This window comes from Schistocerca cancellata, chromosome 3, assembly GCF_023864275.1.
Source record: "Schistocerca cancellata isolate TAMUIC-IGC-003103 chromosome 3, iqSchCanc2.1, whole genome shotgun sequence".
Lineage (NCBI taxonomy): Eukaryota > Metazoa > Arthropoda > Insecta > Orthoptera > Acrididae > Schistocerca > Schistocerca cancellata.
In genome coordinates, this window is record NC_064628.1 from 422875235 (window position 1) to 422899290 (window position 24056).

The 24056-nt window shown below is 43.4% G+C and overlaps 1 protein-coding gene across 1 annotated transcript in view; it reads left to right on the forward strand.

Moving 5' to 3' along the window:
• LOC126175172 (POU domain, class 3, transcription factor 2) overlaps positions 1-24056 on the forward strand; it is a 498697-nt gene that overhangs the window by 264446 nt on the left and 210195 nt on the right. Inside the window, exon 2 of the mRNA XM_049921762.1 lies at positions 11657-11719. The gene's annotated coding sequence lies outside the window, so the exon portion shown is untranslated. The remainder of the gene's footprint in view (positions 1-11656; positions 11720-24056) is intronic.

Below are 24056 nucleotides of genomic sequence, written 5' to 3' on the forward strand. Positions count from 1 at the left end.
GCGATGCGGCTGTCACCTAGACCCTCCCTCTCCCCCCTGCCCAGCGCCCCCACCCCTCCTGCCGCTGTCTTTGTGTGGGCGCGATGGAAACGCCAAGATGGACTCGGTCGGCATAATGTAGTTTGGCCCGGCCTTTGGGGAGATTTCAGTTGTGATTGGAACGCGGACGGCCGGGCACGGTCCGGCAGTTGTGTATCAGACAATTTCGCATCCCCCCAAACCCTCTAGCGCCCCCTCACCCGCTATTTCATCTGTTTCGGCGCACAGCTCGGTGGGCGACATGGCTTGGAGGGATGTCACGACAGACGAGGGCGTGGTGCCTCTGCGGGATGACTACGAAACAGAGAACTTCCAAATACTGTGGCCAACGACAGCCAGTAGGGGTCAATTTGATGCGCAGCGAGGTGTCAGTACGTGAAACGTATAATTTTTAACGACCGCACTCCCTCCATTATCAAATTAGCTATTTCTTAATGCCTCAGCATGTGTCCCTTCTTTTATTCGAGTTTTGCCGTTATTTTAACCTCAGTTTTTTCAGGACCTTTTCATGAAATATTCTACCAACCCAGTCAACGGCCTTGCCGCAGTGGTAACAATGGTTTCTGCCAGATCTGTGAAAGAAACGACGCACATGCAGGTGATTCACCTTCTTCTCAGGCTGAAGGCTGGTGGTCACACAGTTCCTCTTCCGAAATAAATTTCGTCACACTGTTGCTGTTGTTGTGGTCTTCGGTGTAAAGAATAGTTCGGTGCTGGTCTCCACCTTACTCTGTCTTGTGCAAACCTCTCCTTACCTGCATAATTGCTGCAACCTATATTCACTTCACCTTGTTTACTGTAGTCAAGCATTTGTCTCCCATAATTTTTAACTACCGCACTCACTCCATTACCAAATTAGCTATTCCTTAACGCCTCAGAATGAGTCCCTTCTTTTATTCGAGTTTTGCCGTTATTTTCTCCTCAGTTTTTTCAGGACCTTTTCGTGAAAATTCTATCAACCCAGTCAACGGCCTTGCCCCAGTGGTAACAATGGTTTCTGCCAGATCACCGAAGTCAAGCGCTGTTGGGCTTGGCTGACACCGGAAGGGTGATAATCGATGTCTGCCCAGTGCTGTTGGCGCACGGGATTCACTCAGCCCTTCTGAGGCCAGTTTTTCTCTGCCTCGTGATGACTGGGTGTTGTGTGATGTCCTTAGGTTAGTTAGGTTTAAGTAGTTCTAAGTCCTAGGGGACTGATGACCAAAGATGTTAAGTCCCATAGTGCTCAGAGCCACTTGAACCATTTTTTTGAGGCCAGTTGAGGAGGTACTTGACTGAGAAGTACGGGCTACGGTCACGAAAACGACAACGGTCGGGAGGGCTCACCACATGCCACCCCGTGCCTGCAGCCAATAACGCCAGTAGGCTGAGGATGACACGGCGGTTGGTCGGTACCGTTGGGCCTTGCGAGGCTTGTTCGGATGGAATAGAGTAGTAGTATTCTATTAACACATCCAATCTGCAGCATTTCTTTTGTAACACCACGTTTCAGACACGTTTATTTTCCACTTGTCTACTGCTTATATGGACCACGTTGCACATCGATATAAGAGTTCACTCAAGACAGATTCTTTAGGAAAAAAAAAAAAAAAAGTTCTTGACAGTTAAATTTATATTCAATTTTAATAGTCTTTTTCTTTTCCAGAAAAGCTTTTCTTTCGATTGCTAGTCTATGTTTTATATCCTCCACTTCGTCTATTGTTAGTTACTTTACTGCATAAATAGCAAAGGTGGTCTACTGCTTTTCGTGTATCACATCCTAACCTAATTACCACAACATTTCCTAATATAATTGACTGTATTCCATTAACATTCATTTACTTTTGCTGATGTTCATCCTACAACCTCTTTTTCAAGACACCATCCGTACTACTCAATTGACCTGCAGAGTGGTTTGCCCGCGCGACCGCTACGGTCGCAGGTTCGAATTCTGCCTCGGGCATGGATGTGTGTGACGTCCTTAGGTTAGTTAGGTTTAAGTAGTTCTAAGTTCTAGGGGACTGATGACCTCAGAAGTTAAGTCCCACAGTGCTCAGAGCCATTTGAACCAACTGACTTTAGTAGCTCCATAACAGAGTTCTAGTTCTTATAGCGAGCAGGCTAGAAATGTCGTTTCAACTCACCCTTGGAGTTAATAAAGGCCATCTTCGCATCTGAATAGCGGCATTATGATCTTGGAAGATTCTGTACTCTTCTTTTTTGTTTGGTTATATTAACATGAGCAGCTTAGTTCCTTCAGGTCTTCTTTTACTTTACACCAGTGTTCTTCAAACGCCTACATTACTGTGTAATTAAATAATGGTCACGACTACAATATCGTAAGTAATAATAATAACGATAATAATAGTAATAATAGTAGATTCGTTGTATTGGTTCATGGATCGTGTTTTGTAGCCCGAAACTGAGTGATTTCTGAGTGGTATCCAAGTCATCTACATCTACATCCATACTCCGCAAGCCACCTGACGGTGTGTGGCGGAGGGTACCTTCAGTACCTCTATCGGTTCTCCCTTCTATTCCAGTCTCGTATTGTTCGTGGAAAGAAGGATTGTCGGTATGCCTCTGTGTGGGCTCTAATCTCTCTGATTTTATCCTCGTGGTCTCTTCGCGAGATATACGTAGGTGGGAGCAATATACTGCTTGACTCTTCGGTGAAGGTATGTTCTCGAAACTTTGACAAAAGCCCGTACCGAGCTACTGAGCGTCTCTCCTGCAGAGTCTTCCACTGGAGTTTATCTATCATCTCCGTAACGCTTTCGCGATTACTGAATGATCCTGTAACGAAGCGCGCTGCTCTCCGTTGGATCTTCTCTATGTCTTGTATCAACCCTATCTGGTACGGATCCCACACTGCTGAGCAGTATTCAAGCAGTGGGCGAACAAGCGTACTGTAACCTACTTCCTTTGTTTTCGGATTGCATTTCCTTAGGATTCTTCCAATGAATCTCAGTCTGGCAACTGCTTTACCGACAATCAACATTATATGATCATTCCATTTTAAATCACTCCTAATGCGTACTCCCAGATAATTTATGGTATTAACTGCTTCCAGTTGCTGACCTGCTATTTTGTAGCTAAATGATAAAGGATCTATCTTTCTGTGTATTCGCAGCACATTACACTTGTCTACATTGAGATTCAGTTGCCATTCCCTGCACCATGCGTCAATTCGCTGCAGATCCTCCTGCATTTCAGTACAATTTTCCATTGTTACAACCTCTCGATACACCACAGCATCATCTGCAAAAAGCCTCAGTGAACTTCCAATGTCATCCACCAGGTCATTTATGTATATTGTGAATAATAGGGACAGGGACATGGAATTGAGAGACTGCCATGTACATGAATTGTCAGTTAGCAGGCAAATCACTTGAGAGTCTTTGTATGACGAAAAGAAAGGTAATTCGCGACTGTTTCTAAATATGGTAATTGCCTGCAAGTCAGGACCGAACTGATCGTATGATGAAAAGATTCTTTGTATAACGGAATTTTCGAATACTCAAAGCTACTGAGAATTTTAGGCACAAGCCACAATTCGCTTACTCTCATTGTTCCAGGCTGAAGATACACTGATCGTTCGGACTTGCATACACTCTAAGGATATCGTTACCATCATTGCACTTAAAAAATTTCATTTCACTGAAACTTTACAAATTTTCTAGAAATAACTGCGTATAGCACCAAATGCTGTAAGAAATGTAAGCAAATTTTCTATGGTGCCACATGTTTCTCCTGTAATCGGCTGATCTAAACAATCGTTTCATGAGAAAATTGAATTTACAGTTGAGATATGGCCGGCCGGTGTGGCCGTTCGGTTCTAAGCGCTTCAGTTTGGAACCGCGTGAGCGCTACGGTCGCAGGTTCGAATCCTGCCTCGGGCATGGATGTGTGTGATGTCCTTAGGTTAGTTAGGTTTAAGTAGTTCTAAGTTCTAGGGGACTGATGACCTCAGTAGTTAAGTCCCATAGTGCTCAGAGCCATTTGAACCATTTTTTTTTTTTTTTTTACAGTTGAGATAGGGACGGAGGGCTCTATAAATTTTGTAGACTAGTTCTGATTGTAAAATAAAGTATTTCAGTATTTACCACCGATGCTCCCATTTATCCAGAATATATTGACAATAATAAGATCGTGGTGCACATGGTTCCCAATTAAATTAGACAAAAAAAATTACAGAGACTTTTAAATAGTTACTTGCGTTATTTGTCTAGTTTGATGATTGCCTCTCTTAAAGCACTGGTTTTGTGTATTCTTCAGTATCTTATTGTCCGCCCCTGGTAGCTGAGTGGTTAGCCAGCACGGTAGCTCAGCGTGTTCGGTCAGAGAGCTGGTTGGCCTCTGTAATAAAAAACTGAGTGAAAGGATCAACAACGAACTTCAACGGATGTCATGGGACGTCCGCAGCGACCAAATACAACGATCAGCCAAGAAAAAAAAAAGTGGTCAGCGTGACAGACTGTCAATCCTAAGGCCCCGGGTTCGATTCCCGGCTGGGTCGGAGATTTTCTCCGTTCAGGGACTGGGTGTTGTGTTGTCCTAATCATCGTCATTTCATCCCCATCGACGCGCAAGTCGCCAAAGTGGCGTCAAATCGAAAGACTTGCACCCGGCGACCGGTCTACCCGACGGGAGGCCCCCGTCATACGACATTATTATTATTAGTATCTTATTTTCCACACTGATAACTATTTTAACAGACATGCTCTTCCAAAAAGTCGCTGAAGTAAAGGCTCGAATGCTAGGGAAATCTAAAGACATCTGATTGTCCTATGATAGAATTAAGAAAAAATTAATAGGGTTTGTTGGATTTCTAAGAACAATCACCAGCGAAGATATGAAATGGTCACTTCGTGCGTGTGAACCAAGGAATTCTTCCCCAAACTATTTCTAACATTGAAATTCTATGAATACAATTTAATTTGAGAGAATGTTTGCTGCGAAGTCCTGACGAACGGTAGGAAATGCGACAAGCTAACTACCCTTAAAGCGGTCTAATAGTGGTAATGACATCATTCACACACTGCCCGAATGGTAAGTGATTACTAAGGTTGACTTTCGTTTTGCGATGATTTGCGTCTCCCACCTTCAATTTGCTGACCAACGTGTCAGAGACTGTAAGTGGGTGAGTATTCAGATAACTGAAAGTCAAAACAAACAAAGGAAAAACATCGTTAGGGAAAATGCACCACAAGACTACGTTTCGTTCCCCTACATCGTTTTTCGTACAACGCTAATATTCTCTTATATTCGTATGAATACTGAATATGACAATTTTGAAACTCAGATTTCGTACTCAGGAGAAGCGATATACCTAAATGCAGAAGTTCACCGGAACAGAGTCCCGCGACTTCTGTTTGACGAAGTGGCGGGATGCTCTTTTGCAGGCAATTTTCCCCAGTCCCAGCGCGCAGACATTCCTGCCTGTGAATCGCTTGCTGCCCCTTCCAGCCCACCTCTCGCTTCTCGACTGGATACATTAGGGAGTCAAGTCATTAATATTTTTGTAGCCCTAATTATCAGAATAAAACTTCCCTTCACCGCCGCGTCCCTCCTTCTTCACACTTCCCTGTTATATCGCGTCTTTTAATTAACAGTTCCCTCTCTCTTTGCTCTTTTTTTTTGTCTTTTATTTTTAATAAAACGCCTGTCACTGCAAAGCACAGTGCTGGTTTCACCTTTAAGTGGAAGCAGCACAGAGGGAACAGTGCTGCGTGTGTATTTTCTTGTGTGTTTTAAAGCGTCTTTGTTAACATTAATCAAGCAGCTTGGCTAATTAGTTTGGTTAAATTTAGTAATTATGCTAGGCCATAAAGGCGGGGTACGAGGCAAGAAGGGTGAATAGACGGCGTCACGCCTTACGTCACGAGGGGCGCCGAGGAGGAGCTTTGGGCGGGGACCAACAGATGGCGCGCACGGCGTGGCGGTTCGCTCAAATTCCACGTGGCCCGAGGCGCAAAGCGAGGGAAAACGGCGTAACGTAAAGCAGTGGTTTTCACGCGTACATCGTGCACCGCATGGTGTAATCAGTAGTCGCCTGTACAAACCGATGCTGGTTAATTATAACGACCCGACTACGGGATGAAACCTTTCAGTAGCAAAACGTATTATCCACCACGACGCATTACGTTTCGCCAACACTAGAACATACCAATATAATACCGGTATATATAAATTCACATGCAGCAACTATAGTAACTTTTCCATTGGCCAAACAAAAGAAAAAATTAACGCCGGATTTAAAGAACACATTTAGAAACAGAAAGACATCAGCCGAGCTTCTTTATCCACAAGGACTACTAAATGAGCATACAGAATTTAGACACAAATAGGCTGTTACCTCAAATACCGTACTGAACTTTTAGAACACGAAAATGGATAAATCTGAAACCAAAGATAATTGCGGCGAAATTCAGTTAATAAAATAATATCGCTGTCCACCTGTCCATCAGCATAATCTTTGCAAACGTATTACGTTGTAAGAGTAGAACTGTCAAACTACCATCAAACCATAATTAAGAATTATTTCCATATATTTACGTCATTTACAATATAATTAAAACACCGGCAGTTATAAGGCAATTCTCTAACGACGTAATATAGATGTCACAGCATTGTAGACACGAGTACAATAAAGTCACTTTAATATAAATGACATTCACACTTATATACGTATGCAGATACTTGACAATGGCGATAATAGCCGAGAAAGTCGGTCGTTAATAAAGATTAATTGTTATAAGCATGTATTCTGGTGCATATTTCTAATAATCATGTCATTATCTGACATATATTATGCTGCTGCCCCTAAAGAAGAAAATATATCATTACGCCCTCTTTGTGAACAGTATGTATATCTTAGTTCATCATGAGTTATGGGGTTTTGAATATTCATACCAATGAATCAGGGATATAGATTCTTCGGTGAAACATTTCGAAAAAATCTACATGAAATTATCTACAATGTCAGCTTCTGCCAGTAAACATGTACCCTCAAGAGAAAGACATTTCTCGGACGACTGGGGTTCACAACTAACTTTAGACCATGCATATAACTCCATATTTGCAGCCAGTTCACTCTTCAAGAACAGGCAGTCTACCGTACCTGCTGCATCTCTACTAGACGTTTCACGCACAGGTCCACTTGACAGTGTTACCCAGTTACTGCAACACTGTTTGAAACTGTAGAAATGGCAGCTAAATCATTTGCATCACAATTTTCTCCATGTTCCAAAGCTTCTGCGTGCTCCTCTGTAGCCTCTTGCCAGCTGTTCACTATTCTGTCAGTATTCTGATATGTTGTCCTGAGTAGACAAGACGGGTTGATCATGCAATTGCTTGGATCTGAAGATGATCCGAGTGATCGAAGCATGTAATCGAATTAGAAACGTGTGCAACTGAGACGGAGCAGTAAATGAGAATTATCTTAAATATCTACTCGTATACAGCTGCAGAATTCTGTCAAGGTGATTATGTCGGCTGTAGTGAAAATCATTCCTTGCCTGATTTTTGACTTTACCATTGCGACGCAGTCAGCCTGAATGCAGAACTACAGATATTTATACATATATCAAAAAAGTTTGCATCATCTCGGTTCCGAGAGTTCCGGAACCCGTACAGAAAATTGGAATATAGATCAACATAAACATCATTTCCGCCCTTTTTATTGCTGATGAAAACACCACGTTGCATATTGTACCACCATTAACCGAGATCTTCAGGGGTGGTAATCCAGAATGCTGTACACACCGGTACCTCTAATACCTAGTAGCACGTCCTCTTGCATTGATGTATGACTATATTCTTCGTGCCATACCATCCACAAGTTCATCAAGGCACTGTTGGTCCAGATTGCCCCACTCCTCAACGGAGATTCGGTATGGATCCTTCAGAGTGGCTGTTGGGTCACGTCGTCCTTAAACAGCCCTTTTCAATCTATCCCAGGCATGTTCGATAGGTTCATGTCTGGAGAACATGCTGGCCACTGTAGTCGAGCGATGTCGTTATCCTAAAGGAAGTCAGTAGCCAGATGTGCACGATGGGGGCGCGAATTGTCTTCCATGTAGACGAATGCCTCGCAAATATGCTGCAGATATGGCTGCACTATCGGTCGGAGGATGGCATTTACGTATCGTACAGCCGTCACGGCGCCTTCCGTGAAGACCAGCGGCTTACGTCGGCCTCACATAATGCCACCCCAAAACAGCAGGGACAGTGTTCAAATGGTTCTGAGTACTATGGGACTAAACATCTGAGGTCATCAGTCCCCTAGAACTTAGAACTACTTAAACCTAACTAACCTAAGGACATCACACACATCCATGGGACAGTGTGTCTAATGCGTTCAGCCTGACCGCGTTGCCTCCAAACACGTGCCCGACGTGTCTGGTTGAAGGCACATGCCTGAGCGGTCCATTCGACATGTTGTTGAGCCCATCTGTACCGCGCTGTACGGTGTCGTAGTTGCAAAGATGGACATCTCCGTGGACGTCGGGAGTGAAGTTCCGCATCATGCAGCCTATTGCGCACAGTTTGAGTCGTAACACGACGTCTTCCGGCTGTACGAAAGGCATTACTCAACACGTTTGCGTTGCTGTCAGGGTTCCTCTGAGCCATAATCCACTGCAGTAGTAGCCCTTGGGCGTGCTGAGCGAGGCATGTCGTGACAGTTCCTGTCTCTCTGAATCTCCCCCATGTACGAGCAACATCGCTTTGGTTCACTCCGAGTCGCCCGGACACTTCCTTTGTTGAGAACCCTTCCTGGTACAAAGCAACAATGCGGACGCGATCGAACAGCGGCATTGTCCGTCTAGGCATGGTTGAGCTAGAGACAATACGAGCCGTGTACCGTATACCTCCTTCCTGGTGGAATGACTGGAACTGATCGGTTGTCTGCCTGCCTGCCTGCACTCATCTTTTGCTTTCCCCTCTTTGGGGAAGTGTGAGGGGGAGTCTGTAGCCTTTTAGGCTTTTACTCCCCTGTGAAAGTGTGTGTGTGATTTTTCTGTAGTTTTTGGTGTCTGTGATTTGTGATGATTGTTGTGAGTGTGTCTGGTACTTGCCTGAGGTGGGCGAGAAGTTTGTTGTTATATGGGAAGGAACAGGATGATGGATTTGGTGTAGGGATTTTCTCTTCGACTTAGTCGTCGAAGATCGTCATAGGGCGCTTGTGCTTATCGCGGGACATGTCATACCGACCTAGGGAGTGGATGAGTGCGTTTCTGGATCTGGAAGAACCCTCATAGAAGGCCCTTGCCAGATCCTGGAAACGCTCTCTCAGGAGTGGGATTTCGGCTGCGGCGTGCAAGTCGTCTGTAGGGAATCCAAGAGGTAAGCGCAGTGCCCTTCTGAGGGCGCGGTTCTGCAGCCTCTGGAGTTTGTCCAGGTGCTGCTTCGCCGCGTATCCCCAGACAGGGCACGCATACTCCATTACTGGCCGGATCAGGGCCTGATACACATTTAATGCTAGTGGGCAGGGAAGGGAGCTTGTTGAGTTCAGGATAGGATATAGGATGGACATTCTGGCGCAGGCCTTCCTGTGGACCTCGTCTATGTGGGGTTTCCACGTAAGACGAGAGTCCAAGGTTACGCCAAGGTACTTGGCGGTTCTGCGCCAGGGGAGTTGGGTTCCATTTAGGTGAAGGTGGAGGGGGGGACGTTGAGGAGGATCGCGCCTTCCGAGCCTGCAGTGATCGGTTGTCGGACCGCTTCGTCTAATAGGGTCTGCTCATGCATGCTTGTTTACATCTTTGAGCGGGTTTAGTGACATCTCTGGAACAGTCAAACGGACTGAATCTGGATTCAATATCCACATTCAACGTCTATCTTCAAGAGTTCTGGGAACCAGTGTGATGCAAAACTTTTTTTCGATGTGTGTAGTAATGGTCGCCCGCCTCCTGTATGACTTTCTCACATTTATATTATTGAAATTACATCCTCGAAAATCTAAGAATCCCCATAACCCATATCTTTTCAGTATCAATGTCGATAACAGGCAAAAATGATCGAGATTCACGATTCCCGGTCAAGTTTGAACGGAACCCTCAGTGTGCTATTCCCACTCGCATCTGGCCAATCAATGTTCTTTCGTATTACGAAAAGCTGATTATCTGATGCGAACTTGTTCAGATTTCAACATTTTTGCATTCCTTAAATTTCCAGAATTAATAGAGTCTTCAAAAATGTCGCGATCAAAAATTCTTTCAAAAGCACTTCTTCAACAGCAATATATTGCATAACGATTTTTTATTGGTTTTACTAAATCTGATTACTTTATTCCTCACTCAACAGCATCTTGAAGGAGCGAGTTATTAGTGGCACAAACTTTATTCAAAACAGCAACAGAGTCCATGAACGAAATCGTGTTTCTAGAAAATAAATAACATTTTACAGTTCTGTAATCAATAAACGTCAGAAGAATATAATTCTTCTATATTTGATTTATCAGGCGACACAGCTATGAACATTAAAACGCGGCAGCCAGTTACACAGGCGCTAATAACTATGTCTCTGCTTGTGATGGTAGCTGAGTCTTCAGTAATAACGTAGGTGGTGAGATGTGCTGGGAACAATATAAAATGAATTATACCTTCTTGAATATGAGTAGTTCATGTTATGCTCCGACGTGTGTACTTGGAGATTAACATGGCGCCAAATGCAGTGAGGGGTGATGTTGTTAGTAATGATGCAGGACAGGCCATGAAAAGTGGAAATATACGATTGGGCAACAGCAGCAGCAACAAAAGCGGCGAAATGTATTTGGCAAAGCACTGAGCGCTGACTAGTCAGAAGTTGCTACTGGAAGAGAAGCACAGCAACCATTTCTTATGTGGTTGCGTTATTCGGGTTGTTTCCGCGTATACTATATTATGAGTATTGCTAAAAATAAGTTTTCCCTTGCCGAGTACAACACCGTCGATATCATCGGAGAAGAACTATATATTTGTAATAGTCTTGGAAATCCACCATCAGCTCTGCAGTACATACATTGTGTAAAACAGAGCACAAATGATTGCGTTGTGTTATCAATTATCAGTGGCTTCTGGGATGCCAGAGAAATTTATTTATTCGTTCACAGAAGACAAATGTTTCCAGTAAGACTCTAAAACACCACCACTTGTGAAGTAATCGACGTGAGTTTTTTACAGTAATGCTAAAAACTAAAATTCATTGGGAAAAATGAAATGTAGAACTTGTCAATAGTTGTAACAAAACCAACAGACTTAAAAAGATAGTTGGACTTATTTAGTGAAGACAGATAGATTTGGAAAGAATCGTATTCCCCGGGACGACAGTTGACTGCATCTGTAATTGATAACAAAGATTACATACAAATGTTATATGTCCATACAAAGAAAATGTAAGCCATTATTGTAGCGACAGAAGAAAATTATGGTTTGAATACTGCTCATATAAACAATATTCCCTCCGGGTGTGTGTGTGTGTGTGTGTGTGTGTGTGTGTTTGTTTGTTAGAGAGAGAGAGAGAGAAAGAGAGAGAGGACGCGATGTGTATGTCTGTCAATAAGTAAGTGAAGAAATACTCTTTTATGTTGCAGTCAAACTTTTTATTTATTATCAACGGCAGAGGCAGGCAGCTTATCAACTTGTTTTTGTTTCAGGGACACTCTGGTTATGGTGCCCGTTCATCTGACCATTCGCCGTACCTGCATTCAATCAACGAGGTCAGTAATCATCAACTCTAACATAAGAATTTTCTTGCACATTTTGTCTAAGTGCGATATATTTCCCGTACCCATTTTCAACCTGCACACAAAGTCCTTTACCTTCTTCAGGCATTTCATTCCTTGTATGTTGTATGTTAACCGGGGACCTAGAAACGATTGAGAGGCTCCGTCCCCGCCGCAGCCGCATTAGTCCAAACCCCACGACGACTACCGCAGTCCACTTCACTCCTCCGTCGCCCCACACCGAACCCGGGGTTATTGTGCGGTTCGGCCCCCGGTGAACCCCCAAGGAAAGTCTCACACCAGACGAGTGTAACCCCTATGTTTGCGTGGTAGAGTAATGATGGTGTACGTGTACGTAGAGAACTTGTTTGCGCAGCAATCGCCGACATAGTGTAACTAAGGTGGAATAAGGGGAACCAGCCCGCATTCGTCGAGGCAGATGGAAAACCGCCTAAAAACCATCCACCGGACCTCGACACAAGTCTACCGGGCGGATTCGTGCCAGGGACAAGGCGCTCCTTCCCGCTCCGAAAAGTCGTGCGTTAGACCGGTCGGCTAACCGGGCGGGCCTTTCATTCCTTTCTTCCAGTCGCCTTTATATTTAACAGCTCCGTTTAGCACAATAAATTCTGAATCGTTCTTCAGACATATTTCAAGTACGAAATGGCCACTGAAAATAATTGACTATGGATGAAGAGCTATTTATGTAAATTTTAAAACAGTTTGCCTGAAAGTTAGGATTTCGACGTCATGCAGAATGCTTGCGAGGTACCAGAACTTGAGAACTGACACTGTACATGTGATTTCGAATAATTAAAAACGCGGGGTATTTTAGGGTGAAACTGTGGTCGTATGGACCAATTTGGAAGGGAAACATTACATAAACTTGTGCAACTTCGCTGTGGCACTGAATTTTTTTAACGTTAATTGTTAAGAAAAAGTAGCATTAATGGTTCATACTATCACCTCTTAAAATATGTTCGTTCCCTGTAGAAGCACCCTGTACATATATTTACAGAAGGCATTCATATTATTCATAGTTGCTTGTGAGTCGCGAAAGTAAATCATGACTGCAGTCGATATTCATTTAAAACTGTTGCTCACGAAAGTGACGAGGATGGACGCTCATGTACATCTAGTTCCTAAGGTGAATCCAACTATAAAGCTAAAAGTCACTCATACTCAAAACGTCTCTGGGAATTCGTTTCAGTTTTTTTCTGTTTTACTTACTCGGTTGTGAATTAACACCGGGATCGTCAGATATGCGAATGCTAGTCTGTATGTCGAGATTGGAATAGCAACGAATCATCATAAAATGCGCAGTTAGTATTTTCATTTCCCAAGCGACATGGGGTATAACGTGGTGTTGTCTAATGACACTAAAATCAGTATAGCTTTATTACGTTACCATTTTATGGTTGCTTTACATTATACTTGTCGTCCATTATTTCTAAAAACTGCTGTCCTTTAGTAATTGAAACAGTGGTACTCGTAAATGCTGCATTCGACATAAATAACTTTATTTCGAACTGTGCACCATGATTCTTCAATCTCTGGTCGTTCATCATCAAATGATTTACGAGTATTTTCTATACCATATAACCTGCCTCTTTCAAATGATAACCGATATCGCTGTGGCAGCTTAATAAAATTACGGTTGGAGTGGCGTTATTACTGGAGAAGCGTCTTCCGTCTCGATACTGGACGGACGCAATGTGAAGTTGCTGCAGTACATCGAAATGTACTGATTTGCGTACGGTATTAGGTACCTGTCCCGCAACTTTTGCCCTGTCCGGATAGCTCTGCAGCGCTGAAGATGACCTATTTCTGCACGGTCTAAAATAAGCTAAGAAGTGGCAGTCATAAATGGGTTCGGCTATTCTCGGGCCGCGGCCAATTCACTCAACTTGTTTCAAATTCCTGCCTCGTTTGCTGCTGTGCATCGTTGTCTTAGTGCGTCTGGGCAATCCTCATGTTTTTATACAGCGTTTCTTTCATCTCCTATATCATTTTCTCTATTCAAGGACATGTAATAACGTCAGAAAGATTGAAACCATTACTTCTTAAGTACTTTCAAAGTAAGCCAAACCACTGCTAATTCTTTAGTAATCAATACCTTCACTATGCGATAACAGTGGTGATGTCACTGGTGACAGTGCCACTAAAGCTGAGTAACTAAACATTGTTTCCCGAAACTCCGCAGCATAAATCACGCCTTGAAAGTTAACACTTAATCAAAATCAAATGCAAAATGATTTAGACAAGATATCTGCATGGTGCGAAGAGCAGAAGTTGACTCTAAATAATGAAAAGTATGAAGTTATCATCATGAGTACTAAAAGAAGTCCGCTAATTACACGATAAATCACATAAATCTAAGAGCTGTACCTTCAACTAAATACTTATGGATTACAGTTACGTCTGATTCAAATTGGAACGATCACATAGATAATATTGTGAGGAAAGCAAACCAAAGACTACGATTTATTGACAGAACTCTTAGAAAGTGCTGCAGATCTATTAAAATGACTGCTTACACCACGCTTGTGCGCCCTTTCTGTGCCGTGTGGGGTCCGCTTCAGATGGGACTGACGGAGTACATGGAAAAAGTTCAAAGAAGGGCAGTTCGTTTTGTATTTTTTGAAATAGGAAAGAGGGTGCCACGGATATGATACATGAATTGTGTTGGCAATCGTTAAAACAAAGGCGTTTTTCGTTTCGGCAGGATCTTCTACTGAAATTTTAATCACCGACTCCTCCGATTGCGAAAATATTTTTTTGGCGCCCACTTACATAGGGAGAAATGATCATCAGAATAAAAGAAGATAAATCAAAGCTCGCACAGAAAGATTTAACGTTCACTTCTCCCATTCGCCTTTCGAGAGTGGAACATTCAGAAATAGCTTGAAGGAGGTGCCAGCCACTTAATTAGGAATTGTGGAGTAATCATGTAGATGTAGATGTTGAATTGAAGACACTGTCTTGGGGAAACTGAGACCAATAGTTACACGCTGCGTCCACCCATTTGGATAACTGCGTCTTGCAGCAATAGACTGGAAATTTACATTTATCAAATTGAAACCAATCATCAAAAATTGTAGTAGACCAGATGGTATTTACTTTCATTACAATGTTAATGCTCCCTGATAAATAATCTAAAGGCGATCTTTGAACTTTTGTGAAGTGCCCACTACTGTTTGAACCCAACTGATGAATTTTCTGAGAACAATTGCAATAACATGATGTTTTCCACTGATCAGTGGAAGCTTTGCTGCTGATTATGTTGTAATAACGTTTTTTGAGGTTCACACCCATTACGGTAAGGCATTTTTGAAATTATAAGACTTCTTAAGTACTGTGAAGAAATGTTGCATGCAGTGGAATGAAAGAACATTAAATGTTTAAAATGAGTAAAACATTAAATGTTTAAAATGAGTAATTGTTAAGGAGAGCAGTACAAATATGTTTTAATGCAATCATATGTTACGTTTCATTGTGATGTTTCTCCATGAGTTTTCTTGGGAGGTGTAATAGTAGTGATTACATCTTCCTGTTCCTTACTTAGTTTAGTGTGCCGAGACGCATGAATGGCTGCGATGGATGTGTGTGCTGGGTTACTGTTGTGTTTGTGTTGTTAAGGGCGACCACAGAAATGAAATGTAGACCCGTGAAAGAAAAAAATCGATGTCGTCTGTTCTCGAATAGCAGTGAGGGTACCGCTGAACTTAAAATCCCCATCTTTCAGACGCATCATTGTAAGCGGTGTCACATGGTTGCGGTCGAAGAGATATTGCGAAGAGTTGTGGAATTTAATAAAGGATTAGCATAGACTTTCTGATACTCAAGAACTAACGCCAATTCGTTTCCTCCAATTGCGGCCAGCTACTTCGCTGTCGAGCGACAACGCACTAAATACGTGTTAACGATCTCTAATACGGTGTTAGCCATCTCTAGTACGTAGCGAGTTTAGAGATTAAATTTACACAGTCGTGGATGTGACATCGATTTTCACTGTTATCATAAAATCTGACAAGTGATCATTATGGATAAGATTTGTTACGTAAGAAGAGAACCAAAATTAACTAGGAACTACGCTGACGCGATGCTGTGCTCTTTAAATTATGGTGTAATATCGTTTCAAATTTTCAGTGCAAAAGCTTACCACTCAGTAATATCATAGAAAGCGTAAAAACAATGATTACCCTCGCCTCTCAGCAAGAAGAATGCATTCAGCGAGTGGCAGAGGAGAGATGCTGTCCCTCCACCAAGAAAAACATTTCCTTGAGACTGAAAATGCCACATGGCTCTGGACTTTGAAAACTTCCCCTAGCGTTGTACAACATTGAATCGCGGTGGTTTTTCCTCGTTTTACCAACCAAAAAAATGATAACAATGTGAATATATATGAATGCTAGCCGCTTGACAGCAAAATAATATGTTCATGCCCCATGCAAACTAAATTCACTGAGTTAAATCCATTGCAGGTAGTACATTAAAAGTGGTAGCATTAGGCCGTTTGGTGATTAATAAATACAGTTTTCCAATAGTTTTGCTCTTTACTTCGTAAGAAATTGTGCTTTGTTCCCTCCACTTTCCCTCTTCCACAACCGCCCTGCCGCAGCCTCCCGACAGCCCCTCAAGATCTTGGGCACGCTCTAGCCTCCCAGCATAGCCGGAAGAAGGGGTGGGCATAATAAGAACTCGCGCATCGTTATAGCTTAGCAGAAGAGGAACTGAAACGGAAAAAGTATCCATACTTCTTGGTATAGAGCATTTTTATCTCGATATCCATACTTTTTTTCAGCTGATGCTTTCTCACATACCAGAACTTTGCAGAAGGCATCGTATCGAATGACCCTAATAATGATTTATTGCATTTTAATTATTTACCCAACATTCTGGCCGCATAACTCAGTTGCAACACTTTCAGCATTTGAACGTGCGAGTACCAACAGGCCAACAACTGAACGACAGTGTGAGTGTACGAAATTATTAGCAACCCTTACGTTTCTAGCAGCTTCAAACGGTATACGATCTCTGCAGTCATCATAAGATGTTAGCACGCAGGAAAGACAAGAAAAAAGGTGGAACAGTAGCCGTTTTCGAACCCACTCTGGTTGATCAAAAAGATGCAATGAGCCTTTATTTGGCAGCATTTGTATCACGGTTGTGGGCTAATCCTTTAGAGGAATGGGACCACGTGAAGGTTTTTCCCCTCTAGTTGTATAAGCTTCCCAACGAGTGACTGACGACTCCAGCGACATCAGTGCCCTCCGTGAGTTTGTTCTTAATGACAGGCAGTACGTTTTCACTGTCACAAAACGGACTATCGACGAAACGATTGGATAAAATATTGATCTGAGTGACTGTTCGAAGGAGGAATGGGAAGTTTAGATAAGTTTTAATTTATTTATTTTTGGTTTCTATTCAGCGGATTCCTAAAATATACTCTGCAATTTCATATTGCATGTTCCAATTTTTTTTATTTGAATCTGTAATGAAAATAAAAACGTTGCTTGATTTATAGTTTGTATACGAGTGTGCAAAACGTAAGGACGAAAGTAACTCTCGCATGATGTGTTTATGCCATGTAACATAGCTCCATGAAACTTGGAGTAAACATAGACAGAATAGCTACAGCATAGTACAGAAGGTAACTGAAAGAGAAGTTCGATTTATGAAGGTTCCATAGGCTCTACAAAAGGCAGGACATGATTATTAAAAGGGTGTGTGATCACCAATGAAGGCCCCCATTCTACAAGGTGACTCCATGCTGGCCACAAAGTTGGTAAGTTTTTGAGGTGGTAGGGCGTTCCATGTCTCCAAAAGCTTGGTTAACATCTGCTGGATGGTCGTTGGCGCATGTGGACGTACGCATCCGACAGTTCGCGATGAGGTATAAGTCGGGGGAAGTGGCTTGTAAGTCCATTCGCCGAATATCCTCTCGTTCCAAGAGCTTTTCCACCTGCGCTGTTCGAGGCGGTCGCGCATTGCCATACCTACAAATGAAGACTGGGACGAATGTGCACCGGAAAAGACGCACTTGGGGAAGGAGTACAGCGTCACAATAACGTTGGCCGGTGGGCGTACCGCGTGCAGAGATTTGAAGGACAGTACTCCCGTGCAACATTATGCCTCCCACACCATAGCATCTCGACCATCAAAACGATAATGTTCGACAGTGTTCCTGGGAGCATTACGTGTTCCCACATGAGGATACGTTCAGCGATGTCGAAATGATGGTTTTGGTGATCCAAGTTTTATGGTGAGGGATAGCATAATGATAAATGGGCGTACTGACTTCCAGACCTTCGAACACGATACACTAAACGGTCTATGTTATTGTGTTACTGTTCTCCTTCCACAAGTGTGTCTTTCCAGTGGTGAGATTGGTCCTGGCTTCATCTTCAAGGCACCTCATCGAACAGCGCAAATAGATCGTTTCTTGGAACGAGAGGATATTCCGCGAATGTTCTCGTCAACCCATTCCCCCGTCTTACACCACAATGAGCAATTGTGGTATGCATTTTGAATACGTACTGCAGTACACCAGCGACCATCCAGCAGTTGACAACTGTGCTGATGGAGGAATGGAACGCCCTACCACAAGAGCTCCTCATCAACTTTTTGGCCAACATGGGAGCATGTTGCAGAGCATGCACTGCCGCCTATGCTGACCACATACCTTATTAAGAACCGTGCAACGCCTTTTGTAATTTTCACCGGACCATCACAAATCTCGGCGCCTTCAGTGTAATTCTCTTCGAATAAGAGTGTCATTTCAGTTCGTGTCATTACGTATTCCTGTCAGTTACCTTCTACACTGTACTGTAACTGTTGTTTCTATGTATGGTCCAAGATTCATCGAGCTACGTTACTTGGCAGAACTTAAGTGGAAGTAGACTTAAGTTTGACAAATCTGTGTATTGTTCTATTTAAAACTTGTGAAAATCGACCGTCTCTCTCAGTTATAGATACATTTTAAAATCATAGATGAAGAGACTGGTGCTAATAGAATCATCTCTAATCTTCTTTTTTTTTTTTTTCGATACTTTCATGAGTACGAAATTAAGCATGAGCAAAGTATCGATACTTTTCGTTGGATACTGTGTCGCTAAGCGGAGGGAAGTTCTCGTGTGCTGAACAGTAGCCGCCTCTAAGTGGGACTAGGCTGACGATATGTTACAGTTGTCAGCTGCAAATGCGGCGCACAAGGGTCTACTGTGCGGGTGCGTGCAGCTAGTCTCCAACGTCTGAAAGGCACGATGTCTCTCTGGCAGGAGACCGCGACGAAGGTAATGGTTCGCGAAACACTCGCAGCTAACGGCACAGAGCTGTTGCCTGCTTACGTGCGACAAAGGTATAAATTCAGAACACAGTCTCCTTTAGTTTGTTGCCTTAAGGTAGTAATTGAACGCGTATTCAATAAGAGAGAACAAACAACACAGGTAGTTATAAAAGCTAAGTCAACACAGGTAGTTACAAAAGCTAAGTACAGGATGGAGCGAGCAAATTTCGCAATCTCCATAGTCGGCAGTACAAGACCATTACCTTCCGAATTTACCCCCTTGTAAAATAGCATAAAGCTCAGTAATATGGCTTCCACATTTAAATATATACTCCACCAGCCACTGTGCAGCGCATGTATGAGGGTATTTACGCTACTGGCCATTAAAATTGCTACACCAAGAAAAAATGCAGATGATAAACGGGTATTCATTGAACAAATATATTATACTAGAACTCACATGTGATTACATTTTCACGCAATTTGGGTGCATAGATCCTGAGAAATCAGTAACCAGAACAACCACCTCTGGCCGTAATAACGGCCTTGATACGCCTGGGCATTGATTCAAACAGAGCTTGGATGGCGTGTACAGGTACAGCTGCCCATGCAGCTTCAACACCATACCTCAGTTCATCAAAAGTAGTGACTGGCGTATTGTGACGAGCCAGTTGCTCGGCCACCATTGACCAGACGTTTTCAGTTGGTGAGTGATCTGGAGAATGTGCTGGCCAGGGCAGCAGTCGAACATTTTCTGTATCCAGAAAGGCCCGCATAGGACCTGCAACATGCGCTCGTGCATTATCCTGCTGAAATGTAGGGTTTCGCAGGGATTGAATCAAGGGTAGAGCCACGGGTCGTAACACATCTGAAACGTAACGTCCACTGTTCAGAGTGCCGTCAATGCGAAAAAGAGGTGACCGAGACGTGTAACCAGTGGCACCCCATACCATCACACCGAGTGATACGCCAGTATGGCGATGACGAATACACGCTTCCAATGTGCGTTCACCGCAATGACGCCAAACATGGATGCGATCATCATGATGCTGTAAACAGAACCTGGATTCATCCGAAAAAATGACGTTTTGCCTTTCGTGCACCCAGGTTCGTCGTTGAGTACACCATCGCTGGCGCTCCTGTCTGTGATGCAGCGTCAAGGGTATCCGCAGCCATGGTCTCCGAGCTGATAGTCAATGCTGCTGCAAAGGTCTTCGAACTGTTCGTGCAGATGGTTATTGTCTTGCAAACGTCCCCATCTGTTGACTCACGGATCGAGACGTGGCTGCACGATCCGTTACAGCCATGCGGATAAGACGGCTGTCATCTCGACTGCTAGTGATACGAGGCCGTTGGGATCCAGCATGGCGTTCCGTATTATCCTCCTGAAGCCACCGATTCCATATTCTGCTGACAGTCATTGGATCTCGACCAACGCGAGCAGCAATGTCGTGATACGATAAACCGCAATCGCGATAGGCTACAATCCGACCTTTATCAAAGTCGGAAACGTGATGGTACGCATTTCTCCTCTTTACACGAGGCATCGCAACAACTTTTCACCAGGTAACACCGGTCAACTACTGTTTGTGTATGAGAAATCGGTTGGAAACTTTCCTCATGTCAGCACGTTGTAGGAGTCGCCACCGGCGCCAACCTTGTGTGAATGCTCTGAAAAGCTAATCATTTGCATATCACAGCATCTTCTTTCTGTCGGTTAAATTTCGCGTCTGTAGCACGTAATCTTCGTGGTGTAGCAATTTTAATGGCTAGTATTGTAGTACCAATACATTCTGTTGAATTCGCGAATGGCTCCGAGGAAGAATGTATATATAGGCTGCACCAAGCATTTACGATAAAAATTATTGCGTTCTGGAGAATCCTAAAGTGAATATTTTGAGATCAGGTGCTAATAGCAGGAAACGAATGTTAGTTTTGCGTTTACATAAACAATTTAGATATTACAGTAACAGTTTCAGCTCATAGCAGTTGTTCGAAGCGACCCAACCGCCACTCTCAGTGTATGATTTATAATGTAATCCACTGACAGTACTCAGTTGTGTGAATTATCAATCACTAGCACACATCGTTTACTGACGATGCAGCAATTACACGCCTACCACATTCTCCACTCATTCGTCTTGGGCATTCTTCAGTCCAGTACCACCTATTTAAATTTAACAGTCCGACCAATTCTTTTCAAGAATCACGGCCAGCTCACTGTGGACTGGGCGACTGAGTTTCTCTTAAGTTTTTATGCAAGGTGATAAATGTCTTCCAATTATGGTAACGCCTGCTGCGCAACTTTTCTCCAAACAATAGTTCCTTCATCTGCATATACATCTATGCTCTGCAAGTCAACTTACGGTGTGTGGCTAACGATACTTTGTGTACTACTGCCCCCCCCCCCCCCTCCCCTCATTTTACCTGTTCCCGTCGCGATTGTTGGTAGCCTTTGTGTGAGCTCGACTCTCTCTAATTTTACCTTCGTCATATTTTCGCGAGCTATACGCGGGAAGGAGCAATATATTGGTTGACTCTTCTAGGAAAGTATTTTCTCGAAAAAGTAAACGCCTCTCTTGCAACGTCGGTCACTTGAGTTGGCTGAGCACCTCCGTGACGCTTTCGCTCTTACCAACTGCGCGGTCCAGTTCACACTAATGTGACCACTGCCTATGTTCGGCGTCACTCACTGACAGCAGGAAGCAGCACTAGCTGTGTAGGGCATATAAAACGTGTCGAGGGGACGTGGAAAACAGTGCAGTCTTTGTCATGCGGAAACGGAGCGATATGTCTGACATCTAGAAGGGCATGATCAATGGTGAAAGCGCTTCCGAAACGGCTAAGTTTGTAAACTGTTCATTGGGCGTCTTGGTTAATGTGTACCGTGCGTGGCAAAATGGTGCTATCCAAAACAGGCGCCGAGGCAACTCTGGTGCACCACGAGCCGTATATGACAACCGTGACCAACAGAGGCATAGATATGTACGGGGTAATAGCAGTGCAACTGTTTACCAACTGACCGCTCCAATGAACCAAGGGATTACCAACAGTATCTCCTCAATAACCGTTCAGCGAACGTTGCTGCGTATGGACCTCTGCAGTAGGCGCCTGGTTTATGTGGCCATGCTGACCACTGTTCGTCGACGCCGAACGCTGGAATTTGCACTCCAGTACCGCAGCTGGAAGCCCGGTAAATGGTGACAAGTGCCCTTTCCAGATAAATTACTTATTATGCTCCATTTGACAGATGGCCTTCGACATGTACGACGTGAAACGTCTGACAGAAAACGTTCTGGAGCCAAGAGGGAGCTTTACAGTCTGGGGAATGCTTTCGTGGCAGTCCTTGGGTGATTTCGTCATTTTGGAAGGCGCAATGGGTCAACACAAGTATGCATCTATCCTTGAGGACCATTTCCACCACTACGTGCAGTTTCTTCTTTCACAGCACGATGGTTCAAATGGCTCTGAGCACTATGGGACTCAACTGCTGTGGTCATAAGTCCCCTAGAACTTAGAACTACTTAAACCTAACTAACCTAAGGACAGCACACAACACCCAGCCATCACGAGGCAGAGAAAATCCCTGACCCCGCCGGGAATCGAACCCGGGAACCCGGGCGTGGGAAGCGAGAACGCTACCGCACGACCACGAGATGCGGGCAGCACGATGGTATCTGACAACAGGACAATGCAACTTATCATACAACTCGCAGTGTACGTGCTTGGTTCGAAGAGCACCAAGATGAGTTTACCATATTCGCCTGGCTACCAAGCTCCACTGATCTAAACCTAGTCTGGAATCTGTGGGACCATCCCGATCGGGCTGTTCGTGCCGTGGATCCTCAGGCGAGAAACCTGTTGTATCTGGCCACTGTACTGGAGTGGCAGGGCTACACGTCACTGCCCGTGACTCTCTTCCTGCACGTCTCACGGCTTTTGACAGGTGGTCACATTTATGTCACTGGCCGGCAGAAGCCTATAATGGAACATGCTGCTCTTCTTCGGGTCTTTTCTATTTGCTCTATGAATCTTGTACGGATCTGAGACTGACGATTAATAATCAAATATTGCTCGAACGAGGCTTTTGCAAGCTTCTTCCTTTTGTGGGCAGACTGCACTTCCTGAGAATTCTTCCAATGAATAACAGTCTGGCATCGTGATGTACCGTAAACTAAACGCATAGCTCCAGTTTATTTTACAGGTCCGTCTTGATTACACAAACTTTTACACTTCACTATTACCGGTTTCGGCTACGCCATCTTCAGATCATAAAATATTCTGATGTAGTATCAACGTCAAACTAAACATTTAGGTACATAGTGAGTGCTCACTATGTGATGCAGCACCATCATTTAATAACATTTGGCCATCAGATTGCTATTAAGTTATTCATCCACATATCATTCACAAATGGAATTAGACATGTCATCTTAAATGAAAAAAAGAAGCAATTAAAAAATAAATTATGATTTATGCATTCAGTAACATTATCTTACATCAAAAATTACCTTAGAATTCTTCATTTGTATCACATCACTGGTCACTACTCATACTACACACAAACACAATCTACACTGTATTGTGTGCGCACACACACACACACATCAGGACCTTGGTGATACTTGCGCTATTCCATTGAATTCTTCCTGTTGACCACTGTGCCAGACTCAAAAATTTGAGTCAGCACCTAACCACAATCAATGAGATGTTGAGTGCCAGAAAATGGGAAACGGTTAGAATTGCCCATCAAAGATCCTGGACACAGGATTTTGCAGTAAGAATCATTAAATTATGACACATTACATTACACGGGCAGCTGTTTATTGTTAAATAATGGTAACTTTTTATAATTACACACTCTGTGTTAACTACGTACTCCTTAACTTTGTTGTATGAATTTGGATTTTAGTTACTCCTTTAATATCTTTGAGCAACTTATTGTACATTTTTTTCTCTTGTAGAAAATATTGTTTTGTGTCTTTTGTTTGTTTATTCTTGGTAAATGTAAATTTAGACTGGCTTTTGTTCCGTGATCACGAA